Source organism: Salarias fasciatus, chromosome 2 (genome assembly GCF_902148845.1).
Source record: "Salarias fasciatus chromosome 2, fSalaFa1.1, whole genome shotgun sequence".
Lineage (NCBI taxonomy): Eukaryota > Metazoa > Chordata > Actinopteri > Blenniiformes > Blenniidae > Salarias > Salarias fasciatus.
In genome coordinates this window covers 35,266,520-35,285,621 of record NC_043746.1, presented here as the reverse complement: position 1 = coordinate 35,285,621, position 19,102 = coordinate 35,266,520, and the positions used below count along the sequence as shown (strand labels likewise).

Sequence of the window (19,102 nt, the reverse complement as noted above, 5' to 3'; positions counted from 1 at the left end):
AGTTCAAATGCAACATATATTGGGAGTGTTGAAGCCTTCTCACCCATACAAATGGGGCATACATTTAGGATTTTTTGGGCTGATACCAATCACAGGGTCTACTTGAAGCCTTCAATTTTTGTATAGCATTACATATTGATGTAACTATTCTTAAGAACACTTAAGTATCACAATTAGAAATGACAATAGTCAAGAATGGATCACACTTTATTACTTATAACAATGAACATCAATTAACAGCAAAGAATGTTCTGAACATCTGCCCTATATCAATTTTTTAAACATTAAGAATACTCAGGGTGAACCAAAATCCATCTTACATACAGGTCTGTGAGCCAACATTAGCTGCATGGAATGCATGAAGAAACACACGTGCATCGGCTTCTTCATGCGTGCACTGCAACTCTGCTACTTCCTCACACTTATTTTGGTCTTTCCTCTGTCTTCTTTCTGTCCCCTTTGTCCTCTCTTTTGCCACTGTCCCCTTTCTGTTCTCTCTCGCTCTCCTCTTTCTGTCCTATATCTGTCCTCTCTCCATCCTCTCTGTCTCCTTTCTGTCCCCTCTCTTTCTTTTTTGTCCCCTCTCTTTCTAGTGTCGTAAACCAGCCCCGCCCACTCCCCATCCACATTTGGATTTTGGAGCTGGGCTCAGTCTGGGCATGAGCCCATAGAAACTTCGTGCAGGGGGTGTCAGTTACTGACAGCATACTTGAGTGCTTTAAAACAAATGTCATCAAAACGCGTTAGCTTCTCTAAGGGTTAGCTTTAGCTCTTTAGCTCTAGCTTCTCTACACGCAAAGACATGCGAAAACTCACCAAGCGCAGACTGTGGCTCTTGCTTGATTGTTGTAATACTTGGTATTTTGGCTATAACTTTACTTATTGCAGCTTTCAGACGATGCTTAAAGTTTATCTCCGTAATCTCCGCGACGCGCAGTGATGGCGTCACTTCCGGTTTAGCCACTGGAATTCGCCCCAAAAAAAGCAGCAACGCTGATTGGCTCGGCCACTTCACGGCTCCGTCGCGTTCTCTTTCTATGGGCGCGTGCCCAGACTGAGCCTAGCGCCAAAATCCAAATGTGGATAAGGAGTGGGCGGGGCTGGTTTACGAGGCTACTCTCTTTCTATTCTGTCCGACTTCTGTCCTCTCTCCGTCTCCTCTCCATATAATCTCTGTCATGTTTGTCTCCTCTGTGTCTCCTGTTTCCATATCCTCTCCCTGTTCTCTCTCTGTCTCCTCTTTGTCTCCCGTCTACACCTCCTCTCTGTCCTCTCTCCGTGCCATCTGTCTCCTCTGTCTCCCCTCTCTGATAGGGATATAATATTGTAGCAGTCCAGGAAAAGGAGGCTCAGACGTATACCCAGTTTGTGGCTCGTTTATTAGCACAAGTGGTCCAGTTAAAGGCGTTTTAGTACATGCGCGTCGCTCGTGCCCGAAACAGAGCAACAGGAACTAACTTTCGCCCCGGAAACCCCCCTACCCCAGAGTCCTTCCACAAAAGTTCCAGGGGAATCCGCCTCTCAGGGAGGCCCACTATATAAGTCCGCTGCAGCAGCCGCTACACTACCCCCCCCCAACAAAAGTCCTCGCCCTCGAGGACAGCCTCGGGAGACAACGGTCAAACAACAAGTGGAAATAAACCCGGCGAAAGAGAAGGCAGCAAGAGGACAAGTGCAAAATGCTCGTAAACAAAATCATATTCACACACAAAAAAAATAAGAGCCACAGTAACAACAACTTCAGAATCAAAGTAAACAGTGCAACAACCCATCAACAAATCAGTAACAAATTTTCATGAACAGACCAAAAACACTAGCTTTTTTTTTTTTTTTTCCAGTTTCACACACTTTAGTCCACAGACACAACAAAGTCCTGCAAGTGAGCCGGGGGCCTCACCTGCCGCTTTGGCCGTGACCCTGTAGGGGATGGGGGTGGGGGACCAGGGCTGGGGCCCAGTACATCAGCCTGCACGGGGGAGGCATGGGACAAGGGCGGCGGAGAGGCAAGGGACGCGGACCCGTGGCCGTCCTGGGGTGCAACTGGGGAGGTGGGAGGGGTCGACAGTGTAACCGAGGTGGGAGAGGGAGGCCCACCCCGGTAGGGGGCCAGTCTGTCTCTGTGGAGGGCCACACTCCTCTTCCGTGGGGGCAACTGCACTCGGTACACAACCTCTCCCAACCTCTCCAGCACCCTGCAGGGACCTGTCCACTTGCAGTCCAGCTTGGGACTACGTCCTTTCTTCCTCACTGGGTTGTAGACCCAGACAAGCTCACCCACCGTGAAGTCCCTTCCCCGAGACGTCACGTCATAGTAGCGCTTCTGTTTCACACCGGCCTCCTGCAGCCGCTCCCGAGCAAAACTGTGTGCTGAGTCCAGACGGTCCTGTAGTTTCCTTGCATATTCCGGCCCGGTGGGAACAGCCGGGGCATCAGGTGTGCGACCGAAGGCCAGCTCAGCCGGGGTGCGCAGCTCCCTGCCCAGCATAAGGAGTGCCGGCGTGCACTCTGTGGACTCCTGTACTGCGGAGCGGCAAGCCATAAGCACGAGTGGCAGATGTTTGTCCCTCCTCCTGATGGAGACTGGAGGAGGAGTCAAGATGGCGCCGCTGTGTCTGGCAGTCCGCTTTCTCCTCTGTGTCCTGCTGTCTTATGGATTTGTAGTCGTGTCATCGGCCGTTACATATGACCGAGCTACGCTTCTAGAACTGCGTTTTCCGTTTAATCATCCTGTTAACGGGAAATTCCACAACCCTCCGCCACCACTGCTGTCATCAATTCCTGCCTTCCTCAGTCGCCCTGCCTGTTGGCGTCCAGGCAGTAAGCGCCGCAGAAGACGTGGTCGGAGAGGAGGGCTACATGTCAAGCTTCGATCCTACCTGAACCTGCCTTGGACTAGTGAGCTGATTGGACCTGCCTGCGCCGTCCCCAGTAGAGCTCGGTAATGTTACCGCTGGCTTCTTCCTGTTGGCCCGGACTCCGCCATCTCTACCCCAAATTGGTGTTGGTGGGAGAAATCCTCGCGCGGCCGTGTCCTGGAAAACCTCCGCCCGATTACTCGTATGACAGCGCTGCCTGCCGCCTCGTCCTCGCTCCGCATGGGGTTTTGCAACGCCAGATCGATCAACAAGAAAACGTTTGTCTTCAATGATATCATCTCCTCCCGCAATCTGGATTTCTTCTTCCTCGTGGAAACGTGGCTGCCACCAGGTGATGTCAGTCTGTTCTCGGAGCTCCTCCCCTCCGGCTACCTGTTCCTAAACTCCCCGAGACAAACGGGAAGGGCTGGAGGGATAGCCACCGTATACAAGCAGTCCTTGAACTGCCGCCAACTGTCCACCAGGGGGTACTCCAGCTTTGAGCTCCAAATGTTTGTATTGACTCTGCCCTGTCCCATTCTGTGTGCTGTCATTTATCGGCCACCTAAACTGAAAAAGGATTTCCTGAGTGAGTTTTCCGAGTTTCTAGCAGAGTTTATGCCAAAGTTTGATAACATCCTAATCTGTGGGGACTTTAACATCCATGTCTGCTGCCCCTCAGATGAGTTGGCCAATAACTTTAAATCTCTCCTAAACTCTCTGGATCTCACACAGTCTATATCTGGTCCCACTCACAGGTTAGGTCATACATTGGACTTAATTATCTCTCGGGGGATCACAGTATCAATCTGTGAGTTGTCAGCTCTTCCCATCACCGATCACTCTCTTATACAGTTTGGCATCTGCGCTGTTCCACCTGCGCCCACGCCAACTGCCCCCCAACGCCGCCGCATCTTTACCTCATCTGCTGTAAAGGACTTTTCGGCTGCCTTTTCTGCATCTGGCCTTTGCTCTGCTCCTGAACTGACATCTCCTTTATGTCCAGACCGCTTCCTTTCCGCCTTCCACTCCACCTGCTCCCAGATCCTGGACTCTGTAGCACCTTTTAAGACTGTGACTACTAGATCTACCTCTGTCCCCTGGCTCAATGACACAACTCGAGCCCTGAGGCGTCGGTGCAGACAAGCGGAGCGCAAATGGAAGAAAGACAGGTTACAGGTGTCACTGGACATTTTTAGGGACAGCCTCACCGCCTTTCAGAGGGCAGTAGGGGATTCTAAAAGGCAGTACCTCTCCAATCTCATCAGGAGCAATAGCCACCGCCCTGGAGTACTGTTCAAAACCATTAATTCTGTAATTAACCCTGTGTCTGTTGCTCTGAATGACGTTTCTGAACAAACCTGCAATGCTTTTAAGCAATATTTTTTGGACAAAGTTATGTCTATTAGGCAAGCGATTACACCTGTTCCTACAGCCTTCACATCCATTTCTGCTGCACAATGTGTGTTTGAGAGTTTTGACCCTGTTACTCTTGTGGACCTCAAAATAGCTGTCCAGGGGTTGAAGTCGACAACTTGTGCACTAGACACTGTCCCTACTCATATTATGAAGGAAGCTGTTGACATCTTAGGCCCATGCCTTGTTTCCTTCATAAACAGCTGTTTTAGTTTGGGCATTGTGCCAGCTGCTCTCAAGCACGCCATCGTAAAACCATTGCTTAAAAAACCCGGTCTGGATCCCTCCCTCTTATCTAACTTCCGTCCTATCTCTCACCTGCCTTTTTTGTCCAAACTGATGGAGAAGCTTGTTTTTTCGCAGCTTCTCTCTCACCTTAATTCTAATGGCATTGCGGACAAATTTCAATCAGGCTTCAGGTCGAGACATAGCACCGAGTCTGCGTTGTTGAGGGTCCATAATGATATATTGACAGCTCTAGACAACAGAAGTTCTGTTGTCTTGGTGTTATTAGATCTTACCGCTGCCTTTGATACCGTGGATCATTCCATCCTCATTTCCAGACTTCAACACACTGTAGGCCTGCAGGGTGCGGTTCTCAAGTGGTTTTCCTCCTATCTCTCAAACAGATCCTTCACGGTACATATAAATGAGTTTGCGTCTTCTGCTGCTCCTCTCTCGTCTGGAGTGCCTCAAGGCTCTATTCTTGGTCCCATTCTGTTTTCATTATATATGCTACCGCTTGGTCGACTTATCTCCAGTCACAACATCCAATTTCACTTTTATGCAGACGATCTCCAGATTTATCTTCCAGTTATCTATAATGATCGCTCTGCGTTAGATCCCCTCAATAACTGTCTCCACACCATCAAACAGTGGTTGTCACAGAATTTCCTTCATTTGAATGGGGAAAAGACTGAATATATCCACTTCAGTTCTGACCCAACCCACAGTTCCCCAGATTTTGGTTCATCCACCCCACAATTTGCTTCTGCTGTGAGGAATCTGTGTGTGATTTTTGACAATGAACTTAACTTTGAAAAGCAAATCAGTTCTGTTGTGAGGGCGGGCTTTTTCCAACTAAGGCTTCTGAGCAGAGTTAAGCCATTGTTGTCTCGGGCAGATTTAGAGAAGGCCGCTCATGCTCTCATCAGCTCAAGACTTGACTATTGTAACGCCCTTTACGCTGGACTGAATCTCTCACTCCTCCATAAACTTCAGTTGGTTCAGAACGCAGCAGCTCGTCTCATCTCCAACTCCTCAAAATACTCACACATTACTCCGGTCCTTCAAGCTCTCCACTGGCTTCCGGTGCGGTTCCGAGTCCAGTACAAGATTCTGGTGTTTGTGTTTATGGCTACTAATGGGTATGCCCCCCCTTACATCTCAGAGCTGTTGCAAATTTATCAACCTGCCAGGACTCTACGCTCGTCAAGCCACACCTCCTTGGTTGTCCCCAGGGCGAGATATAGAAAGTTTGGTGACCGCTCTTTTGCTGTTCTTGGCCCGAAGCTCTGGAACTCTCTTCCTCTGGATTTAACGTCTATCACTGCACTTAATGTTTTTAAATGTCATCTGAAAACGCACCTTTTTCATTTAGCGTTTGATGTTTAGCCCCCTTTTAGTACTTTGTGTCTTAAAGTGTTTTTACTTATTTATTTTGTTTTACTCTGTTAAGCGCCTTGTGCTCCGTTTGGCAGTTGGAAGGCGCTTTAGAAATAAAATTTGATTGATTGATTGATTGATTGATTGATTTGTCCCAATCTCGCTGGTGGCGGGAGGTGACGATGGCCAGCTGGTCTCCGAGGTTCCGGTGGAAACGCTCCACCAGTCCATCACTCTGTGGATGCAGTGGGGTGGTGCGAGTCTTGTGGATGCCCAGGCGTTCGCACACAGCCGCGAACACCCTGGATTCAAAGTTCGTACCCTGATCACTATGTAGGGACGCCATCACACCAAACCGACTTATCATGCCTTCCACCAGGGCATCAGCGACTGTCTCGGCTTCCTGGTTTGGGATGGCGTACGCCTCTGGCCACTTAGTAAAGTAGTCAATGACCAAGAGGACGTAGCGGTTACCGTCGTCAGACAGAGGGTACCGTCCTGTGATGTCGATTCCCACCCTGTCCATGGGGCATCCCACCGGGAACTGCTGAAGTGGTGCCTGTGAACGCCCAGTTGGACCTTTGCGGGCAACGCAGGGGTCACAGCGACGGCAGAAGTCCTCCACGTCTCTCTTCTGCCGCCCCCAGTAAAAGCGTTGACGCAGGCGCTTCAGTGTTTTGGTGACCCCAAAATGTCCACAGCCGCCTGACCCATGCATGGCCTTAAGCACCGCCTCCTGCAGGCCCCTCGGCACCACCACCTGCCACTGCTCCTCTCCCGTGGCCGCCGTCTTGAATGCACGCTGCAGCACACCTTGTGCCACCCTCAGTGAGTCAAACATGGCCCATAGACCTCTGGTAGCCTTGGAAAGTGGCGCCACTACCTCCCACGGAGGACGCTGCCGGCACTCTACCCACTCCAACACAGGCAGTAGGTCTGCGTCGCACTCTTGTTTTTGTCTCCACTCTGTGTCCGACACCGCCTGCACTTCCCGACAGATGACCGAGTCGACTTGACTGACAGCCGCACATTCACCTCCCTCCGTCCGCCGCTCCTGCTCCCGTGTCTCCCTGCGCTCGCAGTATCCGCATCCTTCTGCTGCACACGGGCGGCGTGAGAGGGCGTCGGCGTTGGCATGGCGAGCCCCAGGTCGGTGCTCCACCTTGAAGTTGTATCCTTGCAGCTCTTCCAACCACCTGGCGACCTGCCCCTCAGGCTCCCGGAAAGTCATCAACCACTGTAAGGCAGAGTGGTCAGTCCTTAATAGGAAGGGGAGGCCGCATAGGTAGTATTTGAAGTGTCTGACAGAGAGCACCACCGCCAGGAGCTCACGGCGGGTGACGCAGTAGTTCCTCTCTGGCTTTGTGAGCCTCTGGCTGAAGTATGCGACCACCCTCTCCCCCCCGGGCCATGGTTGGGATAGGACACCTCCCACCCCCGTACTGCTGGCATCGGTATCCAGAATGAAGGGCAGGGCGGAGTCAGGTGGGGCGAGTACTGGAGCCTCGCACAGCGCCCGCTTCAGCCCGAGGAACGCCTCCTGGGACCCCTCCGACCACACAAAGTCTCTGTCTTTCTCAAGCAACCGGTACAGGGGCGAGGCAATAGTGGCGAAGCCCCGCACGTGTCTCCGGTAGTAGGAGGCCAGCCCTAGGAAGCTTTTCAGCTGTCCCTGGTCACGAGGGGTGGGCCAGTCCCTCACAGCCTGTACTTTTTCCCTCATGGTGCCGATGCCATCCGCGCCCAGGACGTGCCCCAAGAATGTCACTGTTCGTCTCATAAAATGGCACTTTTCCGGATGTAGTTTCAGGCCTGCCGCCCTGATTCTCTCCAGGACCCGCCTCAGGGACCCCAGGGCAGCCTCGAAGGAGCGCCCGTGTACGAGAATGTCATCCAGGTACACCAGGCACTCCTGGCGGGGGATATCGGCCAACACCTTGTCCATAAGCCGGGCAAAAGTGGCTGGGGCATTGCACAACCCGAAGCTGAGGACCTTGAACTGCCACAAGCCCCGGCCGGTACAGAAGGCGGACTTGGGGTGGGACTCAGGGGAGAGAGGCACCTGGTAATATCCGCTCTTGAGGTCCAGAGTGGTGAACCACGAAGAGCCGGACACCAAGTCCAGGGACTCGTCAATGCGGGGTAGGGGGTATGAGTCCTTTGTGGTCACATCATTCAGCCGTCTGTAGTCCACACAGAAGCGCCAGTCTCCAGCATTCTTCTTCGGGACCATGACCACTGGTGCCGCCCAGGGGCTGTCAGATGGCTCGATAAAGTCAGCCCGCAGCAGTCCATCAACAGCTTTGTCACATGCTTGCTGGCGAGCAAGGGGAATGCGGCGTGGGTGGCCCTTGATGGGCCGCGCTGACCCAGTATCAATGGCATGTTCCGCCAAATGGGTTCTACCCACCTCGGTCTCGCTCATTGCGAAACTGTCCTGAAACTCCCCCAGCAGCTGTCTCAGCTGCTCCTGCTGCTGGTCTTCCAGGTCTCCATACTCCTCCCTCCACACCCCCGCCACAGGACGCACGGTGGCAGGCTCGGTAGAGGGGGAAGAGACAACAGGGGACGGATGAGGGGACAGGGGCACTGGCCCGGAGGACAGGGCTGTGAGGGCAGGCAATGGGGTGAACACAGGGGCCAGGGGAGACAACTGCTGAAAGGGGGCGGGGCTGGTGGGGGAAACGGGCCTCATGGAGGGGGGCGCAGGGGCGAAGGAGGTCAGGGAGGGGTCCATGGGAACAGCAGACTTCGGGGTTTGGCTAACCACGGGGGGGTCGGGGCAGGAGGAATGTTCAGGGGCTCTCAGCGTCTGGACGAGCCGGGCCGAGGGTGGGGGCCCAGGAGCTAGGGGGCCCATGGCAACTGTGGGGCCTCCTGGAAAGCTAAGCACACCCCTGCCTATGTCCAGCAGACACCCAGTGTCCTGGAGGAAGTCCAGCCCCAGGATGCAGCAGTCCTGAACATCTGCCACCCAAACTGGATGGTGGACACACAGGCCTCCCACACACAACCACAGGTACCCCCTCCCCGCCGTGGGGGCCAACTGGCCCGTGACCGTGCGGAGCTGGACTGTCGTGGGTTCGAGTTGGGTCCCCCTGGGCAGAATGTCCGGTCTCACCAGCGTCACCGACGACCCCGTGTCCACCAGGCCCACAGTCGGTACCCCCTGGACAGAGACAGCTACATGGCAGGAGCCCCCGCTTCCGGAGCTCCCACGAACCCACCCCACCACCACCGGTGGGGCACCGCCGTCGTCTGCTTCTGGGGGGGATGGAGCCCCTCCCCCCTGGCTGGGCCGTTGGGCTCCTCCCACTGGTTGACGGGTGCAGGTTAGCGGAGTCGGGGTAGCGGCGACGACGGTGGTCCGCATGTCCCCGCCAATGCGGACCCAGCGCCGTTTCCCTGCTCTCGACGGGTGTTAGGGCATTCTCTGCGGATGTGGCCAGGCTCACCACATCTCCAGCAGACCCGCACTCGACCTGGGCCTGAGCCCGGCGGGCCCTGCAGAGTCACTGCCCTCAGCAGCTCTGTCATCTCAGATGCCCACGCCGGCGTTTCCTCACCAGCTGGGCGCCCTGACACAGACCGCACCAGGTGAGCCCCTCCTTCCTGTCCACCGCCACCAGCTGCACTCTCCAGGCTCTCCCTCTCCACAGCGGCCTCCAGTGCCCCCTGCAGTGACTTAGGGTGCAGGAGCTGTACCTGTACACGCAGGCTAGGTGGGGAGATGGCTCCGATGAACAGGTCCGTGGCCAGCTCGCTTCGTGTATCCGCGGACAAATGACCATATGCGCGCTGCACCTGGCCCTCGATGTCATTAGCCAGCACCCGGAGTGACTCTCCGGGTTTTCTGCACCTCCCCCTCAGTTAATTTTTTAACAACGAGGGCTGCGACCACCTCCCGAACCTCCTCCCGAGGGCCCCCACAAGGGCATCATAACACCGTCTCTGAGCAGGGTCGAGAAGCAGCAGACAGGACAGGGCATCTCCCTCCAAGCACAGAGCCAACTGCAGCGCTTTATCTTCTCTTCCCCACTGTCTAGCATCGGCCAAAAGTTCAAATTGAGCTTGAAATGATTCCCAGTCCGACCCACCGGAGTATTTTGGCGTCCTCACCGAGATAGCCGACGGTGGCGGAGGCGCGTCGCCATGGCAACCGCCCGACGCCGATGAAGCAGCGGAGGATAGCGGTGTCGTCCCGACGTCCCCGCGGATCACCGTATCACTCATGCGTGGGTGGGGGTGCGGCTGCTCAACAATCACACAGTCCAGAGCTGCATCCTGCGGCTCGGCTTTAATATCCAGAGCTGCGTCTCGCGGCTCGGCTTTAATCTTCGCTCCGGCGCTGCTAAACATGCTACCAAACTGATAGCCTGAAGCTAACTGGCTAGCGGTCGAGGCGTGATGGGATCTTCTTACCGCAACAAAGTCTCTCGTAAGTTTTCCAGTCGCAACTTTTTCTTCTGACACCAGTGTAGCAGTCCAGGAAAAGGAGGCTCAGACGTATACCCAGTTTGTGGCTCGTTTATTAGCACAAGTGGTCCAGTTAAAGGCGTTTTAGTACATGCGCGTCGCTCGCGCCCGAAACAGAGCAACAGGAACTAACTTTCGCCCCGGAGACCCCCCTACCCCAGAGTCCTTCCACAAAAGTTCCAGGGGAATCCGCCTCTCAGGGAGGCCCACTATATAAGTCCGCTGCAGCAGCCGCTACAATATATTCTTGCAGACTGGATACAGCTGAAATGCGGGCCGGAAGTTTGATGTCTGCTCAAAATAGTGAAACTTTTCCACCTTGAGTGATTCCGACCAGTGAAATTTTGGCTTCTGGCCATATTCCTCTTCAGTGTGGATGAAACTTTTGGGGCTTAAAAGTCAGCCCCCCGTTTCTCAAGTAGTCTCTAATGTTCTGGCATATCTCTTCGGCTCTTCAGTGCTGGCTGTTCACATTCTATGCAAACCAAGCACTCCTTCTTCAATGTGGATTTCTTTATGTGAGACTCTCAGCACAGCATTTTTCTCCACTTTGGTCCATGGTCTTCTTGTTCTGCCTTTGCGTACTGAAAACAAACAAGATTACATAATTATTAGTATGGCTGACTACGTTTTTATTTAAACTGGATATCAATGGCGAACCGTGAGAATTAATGGGAGTTTTGTTTGCCACTCAGTTGTGTACCAATTGCAATAAAAGATGACATACTTCCTGTACACATACATCTGTTATTCCATAAAACTGTTTGCACTGCAAAAGGTTGTATGTTTTGTTCATCGATATGTTGACTTTTCCACTTCTTCTCATTGTAAAAACTTTTAACTTTGTCTCTGTCCTTACATGTTGATCTGATGATGATGACTGGATAGTATAAACTTGATGAGTATTAGAATTCAACTTGACCATACCATTATGCACAGGGAGCAATCGATCTGCTTCAGGAGTGTCCATGTTTTCGTCAGCTTCAGGAGTGTCCAAGTTTCTGCCTGAAAAGTGTGTAACAGAAGAGCATAGTACAGGCATTTTATTTGAATAGTACATGTTGTTCAATTGTGTAATGCAATATATTGATTGTTTAAAGCTCAATGAAAGCAGAAATAGATCAGAGGGGTTTAAATTGTATTGTAACACACAAATACACACACAGGTCTCTGTACTAAAGTATTGGTTCTCACTGTTGTCCTCATATGCCAAACACTGGTCTCGCACACCATGATCATGCAAACACACAAAAACACAAACACATGCCACACTGAATCTCAGTTACATACAGAAGCAGTAAGTTGGCATTGTTTCAGGTTATTTTAAAGCACCTCCTGTTGTGAATCTGCACTGACACACTATACTGTAGGGCGTTACCGGGGGGGGGGGGGGGGGGGGGGGGACGGGGCGTGCCCATTCATGTGTCGTGACTAGCGGAAGTATTTGTAGTGTCTGCTCAGTCCCGCTCACCCCCGGTCCGATCCCTGTCAGTCGCCAACCCCCCCCCCCCCGCCCGGGCTGAAAGTCCCCCTCCACCTTCCAAAGCTCCCCCCCAGTCCGAGGCTCCGTGTCAGTCGCGCGCAACCCCCGCCCAACTCAGCTGAGCGGTCCTACTGGTGGTCCGACCGACACTCCGTCACGGTAGCCCCCCACCCCCGTCCGACAGTCCATGTCAGCAGCAACCACCGCTGGATTTGGACCTTTGCCCCGCTGGTAAGACAAATGCCCACCCACACCTGGCATCCTAATAACGTCACTGCTGTACTGACACACTTTTGATTAGAAATGCGAGAGACACGCCTGCTGTGTGCAAAACCTGACCGCACTTGACCAAAAACTACTGAAGCTGACATGAAAACTGAACAAATACCAACCAACAGATTAAACACTGAATAAAATTGATCCAAAAAAAACATGTTGCATTATCTATCAAACAATGTTAAATTCTGACATTCCAGAATCTGTTAGAAAATGTATTATCTCAACATTACTGGACAGCTTCACAATATTTACTGTTTCTCCTCAATGACAAGAGGCATTACTTGATGAAAACAGTGAAATTTGATCCTATATAACTGCTTCTGTCATAAACCAAGATTTTAAATCATGCAAAACTGATGTGACATACTGTATTTTACTGTATGGCCTTGTATGCCTCACTCCGTCCTTTTAAACCATTACTGCGCCACACACAGACACACACAGGTCTCTGTACTAAAGTATTGGTTCTCACTGTTGTCCTCATATGCCAAACACTGGTCTCGCACACCATGATCATGCAAACACACAAAAACACATACATGCCACTAGAGGTGTCCCCGACCAAGAATTTCCATAGTCGAATCTGATTCGTCCGATTCTGCCAATAGTCGACTGATAGTCGAATCTATCATCTTGTTTGGCGGAGCGGGGGGGGGGGGGGGGGGGGGGGGGGGGGGGGGGAGGCTGCAGAGCGGGGAGTCGGAGCAGCGCAGCACAATGCAGAGCGGTGCTCACACAGCACACGGAGCGTTGGGGCGCCTATACCCACAGCCGGCCCTGATTGCACTAATAATAATAAAAAATACAAATAATTAAAAAAAAAAAACAAAAAAAAAAACAGCGCAGCCAGGTAAAACAACACTTATTTTTTTCCTACACACTGAAACACAGACTGGAACAAAGTGTCGGTAAACATCAAACAAATGAAGTATAGTTCAAATGACCAGAACCAAACCCTCTTCTAACAAACGGGCTACAGCATGTCATTTATTTATGTCTATAATCTCTGCAGATAAGCTCACATTTTTTGGCTAAACAGTTTCTCACATTATCTGCTCAAATTAAATGAAATAGGCTTAATTGCACTGTGTCGGTCCGTTTCGCAGCGCAACATCCATGCAAAAACAAACACTAAAGTAAATAGAATTAGCCTTTTCGATAAATAAAAATAATAATATAATAATAACCTAAAATATTACAATTAAACGAAATAAAAGTCAGCATTAAAAATGAGAATTGAGTAACAGAACCTTCTTTTAATAGCCCAATTATCTGGCTACTGACCCATTTAAGGTGGAAAGCCATGTTGTTGTGAAGTGATATGAAAGGACACAATCTGCATTTGACTTTGTTTGGATCATCTTTGACTTGGTCTGAAGTTCTGTTTTTTTCCGACATTGTAAGACTTTTAAAGTTCAGCCAAATCACCACCAGACGCTGCTCTGTGACGGAGCTCTGTGCAAAATGGGATTGTGCCACTCACCATGGTGGTTCATTCACAAACACTAAACAGATAGAATATTGAATAAAACTACAAGTTAAGTAAATTTTTCCACAGTATATTTGATAGGCTAACATGTATATCAAATAGGCTTTATATCATGTTTATTTGGGGGAAAAAACGAGGCAATTCTATGTAAAATCAGTCATTCAGCATACAGCTGTGATGGAATGGTCCTCGTTTAATAATCACATTTTTTCGATGCTTCGACTGCGTGATTGGCCGTTGAATCAGGCCCCTTCGAACGAATCGTCGAATCGTCGACTATCTGAGGACACCCCTACATGCCACACTGAATCTCAGTTATATACAGAAGCAGTAAGTTGGCATTGTTTCAGGTCACTTCAAAGCACTTCCTGTGTTTGAATTAGGAATGCACATGGTTAACCGCTTAACCGTTAACCGATAACAGGAACTTTGACCGGTTAATACTATCGGTTATTTTTTTCTTTTTTTAAGCTCCAGCTGGAGCTGAGCTCTCCACAGAGCCGTGCGTATTCATGCATGCTAGCATTATATTACAGGTATCAATGACAGTGCTGCAGATGACTCCTTAAGTCACTGATTCATTCCAGTTGCCTTCATGTTGTACAGTAGGGGAGGGTGTGTGTCTTTGTCCGCATTTACGCATGTGACACAAAACTGGCGTTACATTGAATCTAATTTTTTTATCTCCAGACGCCGCGGGTCGTCCAGATTTACAGTGAAATGGTTTGGTGTGAAGCCGCATCGTCCAGATAAGCATTCAGCTCCATCAGAACCGTTTAAAAAGTCGGATTTCAGAAGCCAAAACTTTATTTAGGAAATTAATCATAACGCACAAAGAAATCACTGGCGTGCACACACTCCTGATCAACGTACTAAAAAATGAGCTTTCCAAGTTAAAAAATGACTGATTAATCTAGAATTTTATATGGACAATGTCAATCAGAGAGTACTGCGCTTTTATCCGATATAGACAAACCAAATTACCATTTTAAGCCATTTTGAGCCTTTTTTCTTGAAATTCTCCAAAATCAACAACACATCCTACATCAGCACATGCTCCTGATCAACATACTAAAAATTATTTTTTTAAGCCATTTTGACCCTTTTCTCTTGAAATTCTTCAAAATCACCAACATATCCTAAATCAGCACATACTCCTGATCAACATACTAAAAATTGAACTTTCTAAGTTAAAAGATGACTGATTAATCTAGGATTTTATATGGACAATGTCAATCAGAGTACACCTCCCTTTTATCTGATATAGACAAACCAAACAAATTACAATTTTTTAAGCCATTTTGACCTTTTTTTCTTGAAATTCTTCAAAACCAACTTGATATTCTTCATTAGCAAATACCGCTAATCAACATGCTAAAAAAATGAGCTTTCAAAGTTAAAAGATGACTGAATATTCTACCAAGTTCTATGCACACTTGTCATTCTTGGACAACTAAATGTCACTTTGGGTTTTAATGAAGAAACAATTAAAAATTGCTCTACATTTCAAGGCCGTTAATTGAATCTTGATCAAACATGACAGAGTAGATGTCTACACTGTAATGATTGATAATAAAGAGTTGAATTGTGTTGGCACCAACCTGAATTTCGGTTTCATTGTGGACAATTTTCTCATTCAATAACAGATATCTCTTTCATTATTGCACTTGTCCACGCTACACTTAGAAAATTTCAGACCAAGTGTCAGAGTGAAGATTTCTTTTCCTCTTGACTCCTGACTCAAGTTAATCTGTGCCCATCCCCCACCTCAGGTTCAAAGGTGGGGGATGGGCAGGTTCAAGGGTGGGGGATGGGCAATGGCTATTTCGGAATAAGCACTTGTCCAGTGAACACTTAGTAAGTATTGCCCAGTAGAGGCAAAGCCCCATATTGACACACCTGAATTTCTATTCATCCCAAATTGACATTGAAGAGTGGGGGTCCGGGACCCTCATTTGTGGCCCCGTTGCTCCCGCCGCCCGGTGAGGGTCCCGGGGGGAGGTTGGGGGGGGGGGGGGGGGGGGGGGGGAATCATGTCATTCACGGATAACCTTTTGTCATTCACGGGTAACTGTTTGTCCCTTGTCTCATATTGACACACCTGCTTTTCGATTATTCCCTAATTGACATTGAAGGGGGGGGGGGTCGGGGAACCCGTCGACTGTGGCCCCCGTTGCCCGTTTGGCAAGGTCCATAAGGGAGCAAGGCTTTCTTCATCCTATATGGACGTCCTTCTGGGATGAAGAATAGGTACTCCGAAATGGACAACAGGTTATCCGTGAATGACATCGCCCATAATGCATTGCACGATGTCAATTTGGGCATCGTTAACTGTCATTTTGGGCATAAGTCCATAAGGGAGCAAGGCCTTTGTTCATCCTATATGGACGTCAAAGAGTATGTCATGTTACACGATGTCCATTTGGGCATAGTTAAGTGTCATTTTGGGCATAGGTCCATAAGGGAGCAAGGCCTTTCTTCATCCTATATGGACATCAAAGGGTATGTCATGTTACATGATGTCTGTTTGGGCATACTGAAGTGTCATTTTGGGCATAGGTCCATGAGGGAGGAAGGCCTTTCTTTATCCTATATGGACATCAAAGGGTATGTCATGTTACACGATGTCCGTTTGGGCATAGTGAAGTGTCATTTTGGGCATAGGTCCATAAGGGAGCAAGGCCTTTCTTCATCCCATATGGACGTCCTTCTGGGATGAAGAATAGGTACTCTGAAACGGACAAAAGGTTATCCGTAAATGACATCACCCATAATGTATTGCGCGATGTCCATTTGGGCATAGTTAAGTGTCATTTTGGGCATAGGTCCATAAGGGAGCAAGGCCTTTGTTCATCCCATATGGACATCAAAGGATATGTCATGTTACATGATGTCCGTTTGGGCATAGTGAAGTGTCATTTTGGGCATAGGTCCATGAGGGAGGAAGGCCTTTCTTTATCCTATATGGACGTCCTTCTGGGATGAAGAATAGGTACTCTGAAACGGACAACAGGTTATCGGTGAATGACATCGCCCATAATGCATTGCGCGATGTCCGTTTGGGCATAGTGAAGTGTGATTTTGGGCATAGGTCCATAACAAGGCCTTTCTTCATCTTATATGGACATCAAAGGGTATGTCATGTTACATGATGTCCGTTTGGGCATAGTGAAGTGTCATTTTGGGCATAGGTCCATGAGGGAGGAAGGCCTTTCTTTATCCTATATGGACATCAAAGGGTATGTCATGTTACACGATGTCCGTTTGGGCATAGTGAAGTGTCATTTTGGGCATAGGTCCATAAGGGAGCAAGGCCTTTCTTCATCCCATATGGACGTCCTTCTGGGATGAAGAATAGGTACTCTGAAACGGACAAAAGGTTATCCGTAAATGACATCACCCATAATGTATTGCGCGATGTCCATTTGGGCATAGTTAAGTGTCATTTTGGGCATAGGTCCATAATCAATCAATCAATCAATTTATTTTTGTATAGCCCAGTATCACAACAACAGTTGCCTCAGAGGGCTTCAAGATGTTACATTTGTCGGTAAAAGTAAAAACAGTGAATAAGCATAATGGTAATATGTCAATATTTACAGTAACGAGACAGAACGAAGCAACCACCGCCTTCGACCCTCACATCCGGCAAGAAAAAACTCCAAAAACCCAGTGGGAAAAGAAGAAATCTTGGGGAGAACCACAGTATGGAGGGATCCCTCTCCCAGGGACGGACAGCTTTGGCAACAGCTAGCATGAGACAATAAGAAGTAAAGCCTAGGACTATGTTGAGGACAGTCCGTTGGACGGTCCAGCACAAGAACCACGGATCCCAGCAGTAGAACCGAAGCCAGTCCACGGGCAGGACCGACAGGGGTGTCCTCCCGGTCCGGACGGAGCTTGTTCATAGGCCTTCGTAATAGTGGAGTCAGCAACTGAAACTGGAGAAGACTCCCCCTCGAAGGGGGGGACAACAGGTGAAAAGGGATAAGGGAGCAAGGCCTTTGTTCATCCCATATGGACATCAAAGGATATGTCATGTTACATGATGTCCGTTTGGGCATAGTGAAGTGTCATTTTGGGCATAGGTCCATGAGGGAGGAAGGCCTTTCTTCATCCTATATGGACGTCCTTCTGGGATGAAGAATAGGTACTCTGAAACGGACAACAGGTTATCGGTGAATGACATCGCCCATAATGCATTGCGCAATGTCCGTTTGGGCATAGTGAAGTGTGATTTTGGGCATAGGTCCATAACAAGGCCTTTCTTCATCTTATATGGACATCAAAGGGTATGTCATGTTACATGATGTCCGTTTGGGCATAGTGAAGTGTCATTTTGGGCATAGGTCCATAAGGGAGCAAGGCCTTTGTTCATCCCATATGGACATCCTTCTGGGATAAAGAGTAGGTACTCCGAAACGGACAACAGGTTATCCGTGAATGACAAAAAGTTATCTGTAATTGACAGGTTTTCCAGTTGCCCCCCACCTCCCCCCCGGTGGTGGGGGGCAACTGGGGCCGCAAAAGAGGGTCCCGGACCCCGACTCTTCAATGTCCTTTTGGGATGAATAGAAAGGCAGGCGCGTCAATATGGGACGAGGGACGAACGGTTGACCGTGAATGACAAAGTTATCTGTAATTGACACGCCCCCCCCTCCACCCCCCCCGGGGACCCCCAACAGGGGGGAGGAGGAGCCCGACGGGGACAGCAAAAGAGGGTCCCGGACCCCCACTCTTCAATGTCTATTTGGGATGAAGGGACTGGTGCGGGCCTTCAACCCAGAGGGACGGGGGCAGGCCCATGCTGGCTCATCTGCATGGGCGACGCCCGGGCCCCTCGTGGACAGCCGGCGCATGGGGCCCGGACCTGCTCCCTCTTTGACAGCGAGGCGCCACCTGGTGGCCGGCAGGCAGCCGGGCGTCAAAGACGGATATTTCCCTTAGGGACAGCCGGGAGCTGGCCAGTGCCGGGCTGTGGAGCCTCACCCCTCCACGTGAGGAAACACGTCCGGCGTTCGCACCGAGAAATGACCACCGAAGTCAAACGAGAGCTGATGCTCAGGTCCAGCCGGAAAGCGGCCGTTCTAAGGGCCACCGGTCCCTGTCCACCGATGGTCTCGCGCCTGGACCTGACCCACCCCGATCAGGCCAGCAACAAGGCGGAACCCCGCACCAGTCCGGAGAGGCAGGCCGGCCAGGAGCCGGAGCCCCAGGCCAGCCCGGACACCACCTCTTCTGAGAGCCGACGCCCCAGGCCGCACCACACCCGGGAGGAGATGCCAGGCACCGTGCCGTGGTCATTCCGTCATCGAGACGCCATCTGAGAGAATATTGATCATCTCATCAGCCAGTCAAATGACGAAGTTTGTGGATACTCACTCTGAAGGAAATGCCTCTGCTTTCTCTCCACGGGTCCCAACATGACTTTCGTTCTTTCTTACAGCCCGAGGAGCGGAAGGTGGAGGTGCACCCCAGTCTGCAGAGCCTCTTCCAGGA

General features: G+C 50.3%; 2 long non-coding RNA genes across 21 annotated transcripts in view; one reads left to right on the top strand and one right to left on the bottom strand.

Annotated features, from left to right (window-relative positions):
• Positions 1 to 6,065: 6,065 nt before the first annotated feature.
• The window catches only part of LOC115401913 (uncharacterized), a 20,194-nt gene continuing 7,157 nt past the window's right edge, over positions 6,066 to 19,102 (top strand). For 3 of the 13 annotated variants that reach the window (XR_003933036.1, XR_003933051.1, XR_003933052.1), the window contains exon 1: positions 6,644 to 6,655. This is a non-coding gene — a long non-coding RNA (uncharacterized LOC115401913). Of the gene's footprint in view, positions 6,079 to 6,642; positions 6,656 to 6,996; positions 7,000 to 7,747; positions 7,753 to 8,350; positions 8,365 to 9,713; positions 9,725 to 10,067; positions 10,070 to 10,755; positions 10,762 to 15,567; positions 15,586 to 17,477; positions 17,491 to 19,102 lie in introns of those variants that run through there. The other 10 variants (XR_003933041.1, XR_003933050.1, XR_003933053.1 and 7 more) reach the window with 9 other exon arrangements.
• LOC115401851 (uncharacterized) overlaps positions 9,067 to 19,102 on the bottom strand; it is a 39,733-nt gene continuing 29,697 nt past the window's right edge. The window contains exon 6 of one of the 8 annotated variants that reach the window (XR_003933010.1): positions 9,067 to 9,079. This is a non-coding gene — a long non-coding RNA (uncharacterized LOC115401851). Of the gene's footprint in view, positions 9,089 to 9,263; positions 9,285 to 9,366; positions 9,381 to 10,213; positions 10,225 to 12,879; positions 12,892 to 17,549; positions 17,561 to 18,695; positions 18,708 to 19,102 lie in introns of those variants that run through there. The other 7 variants (XR_003933024.1, XR_003933023.1, XR_003933013.1 and 4 more) reach the window with 7 other exon arrangements.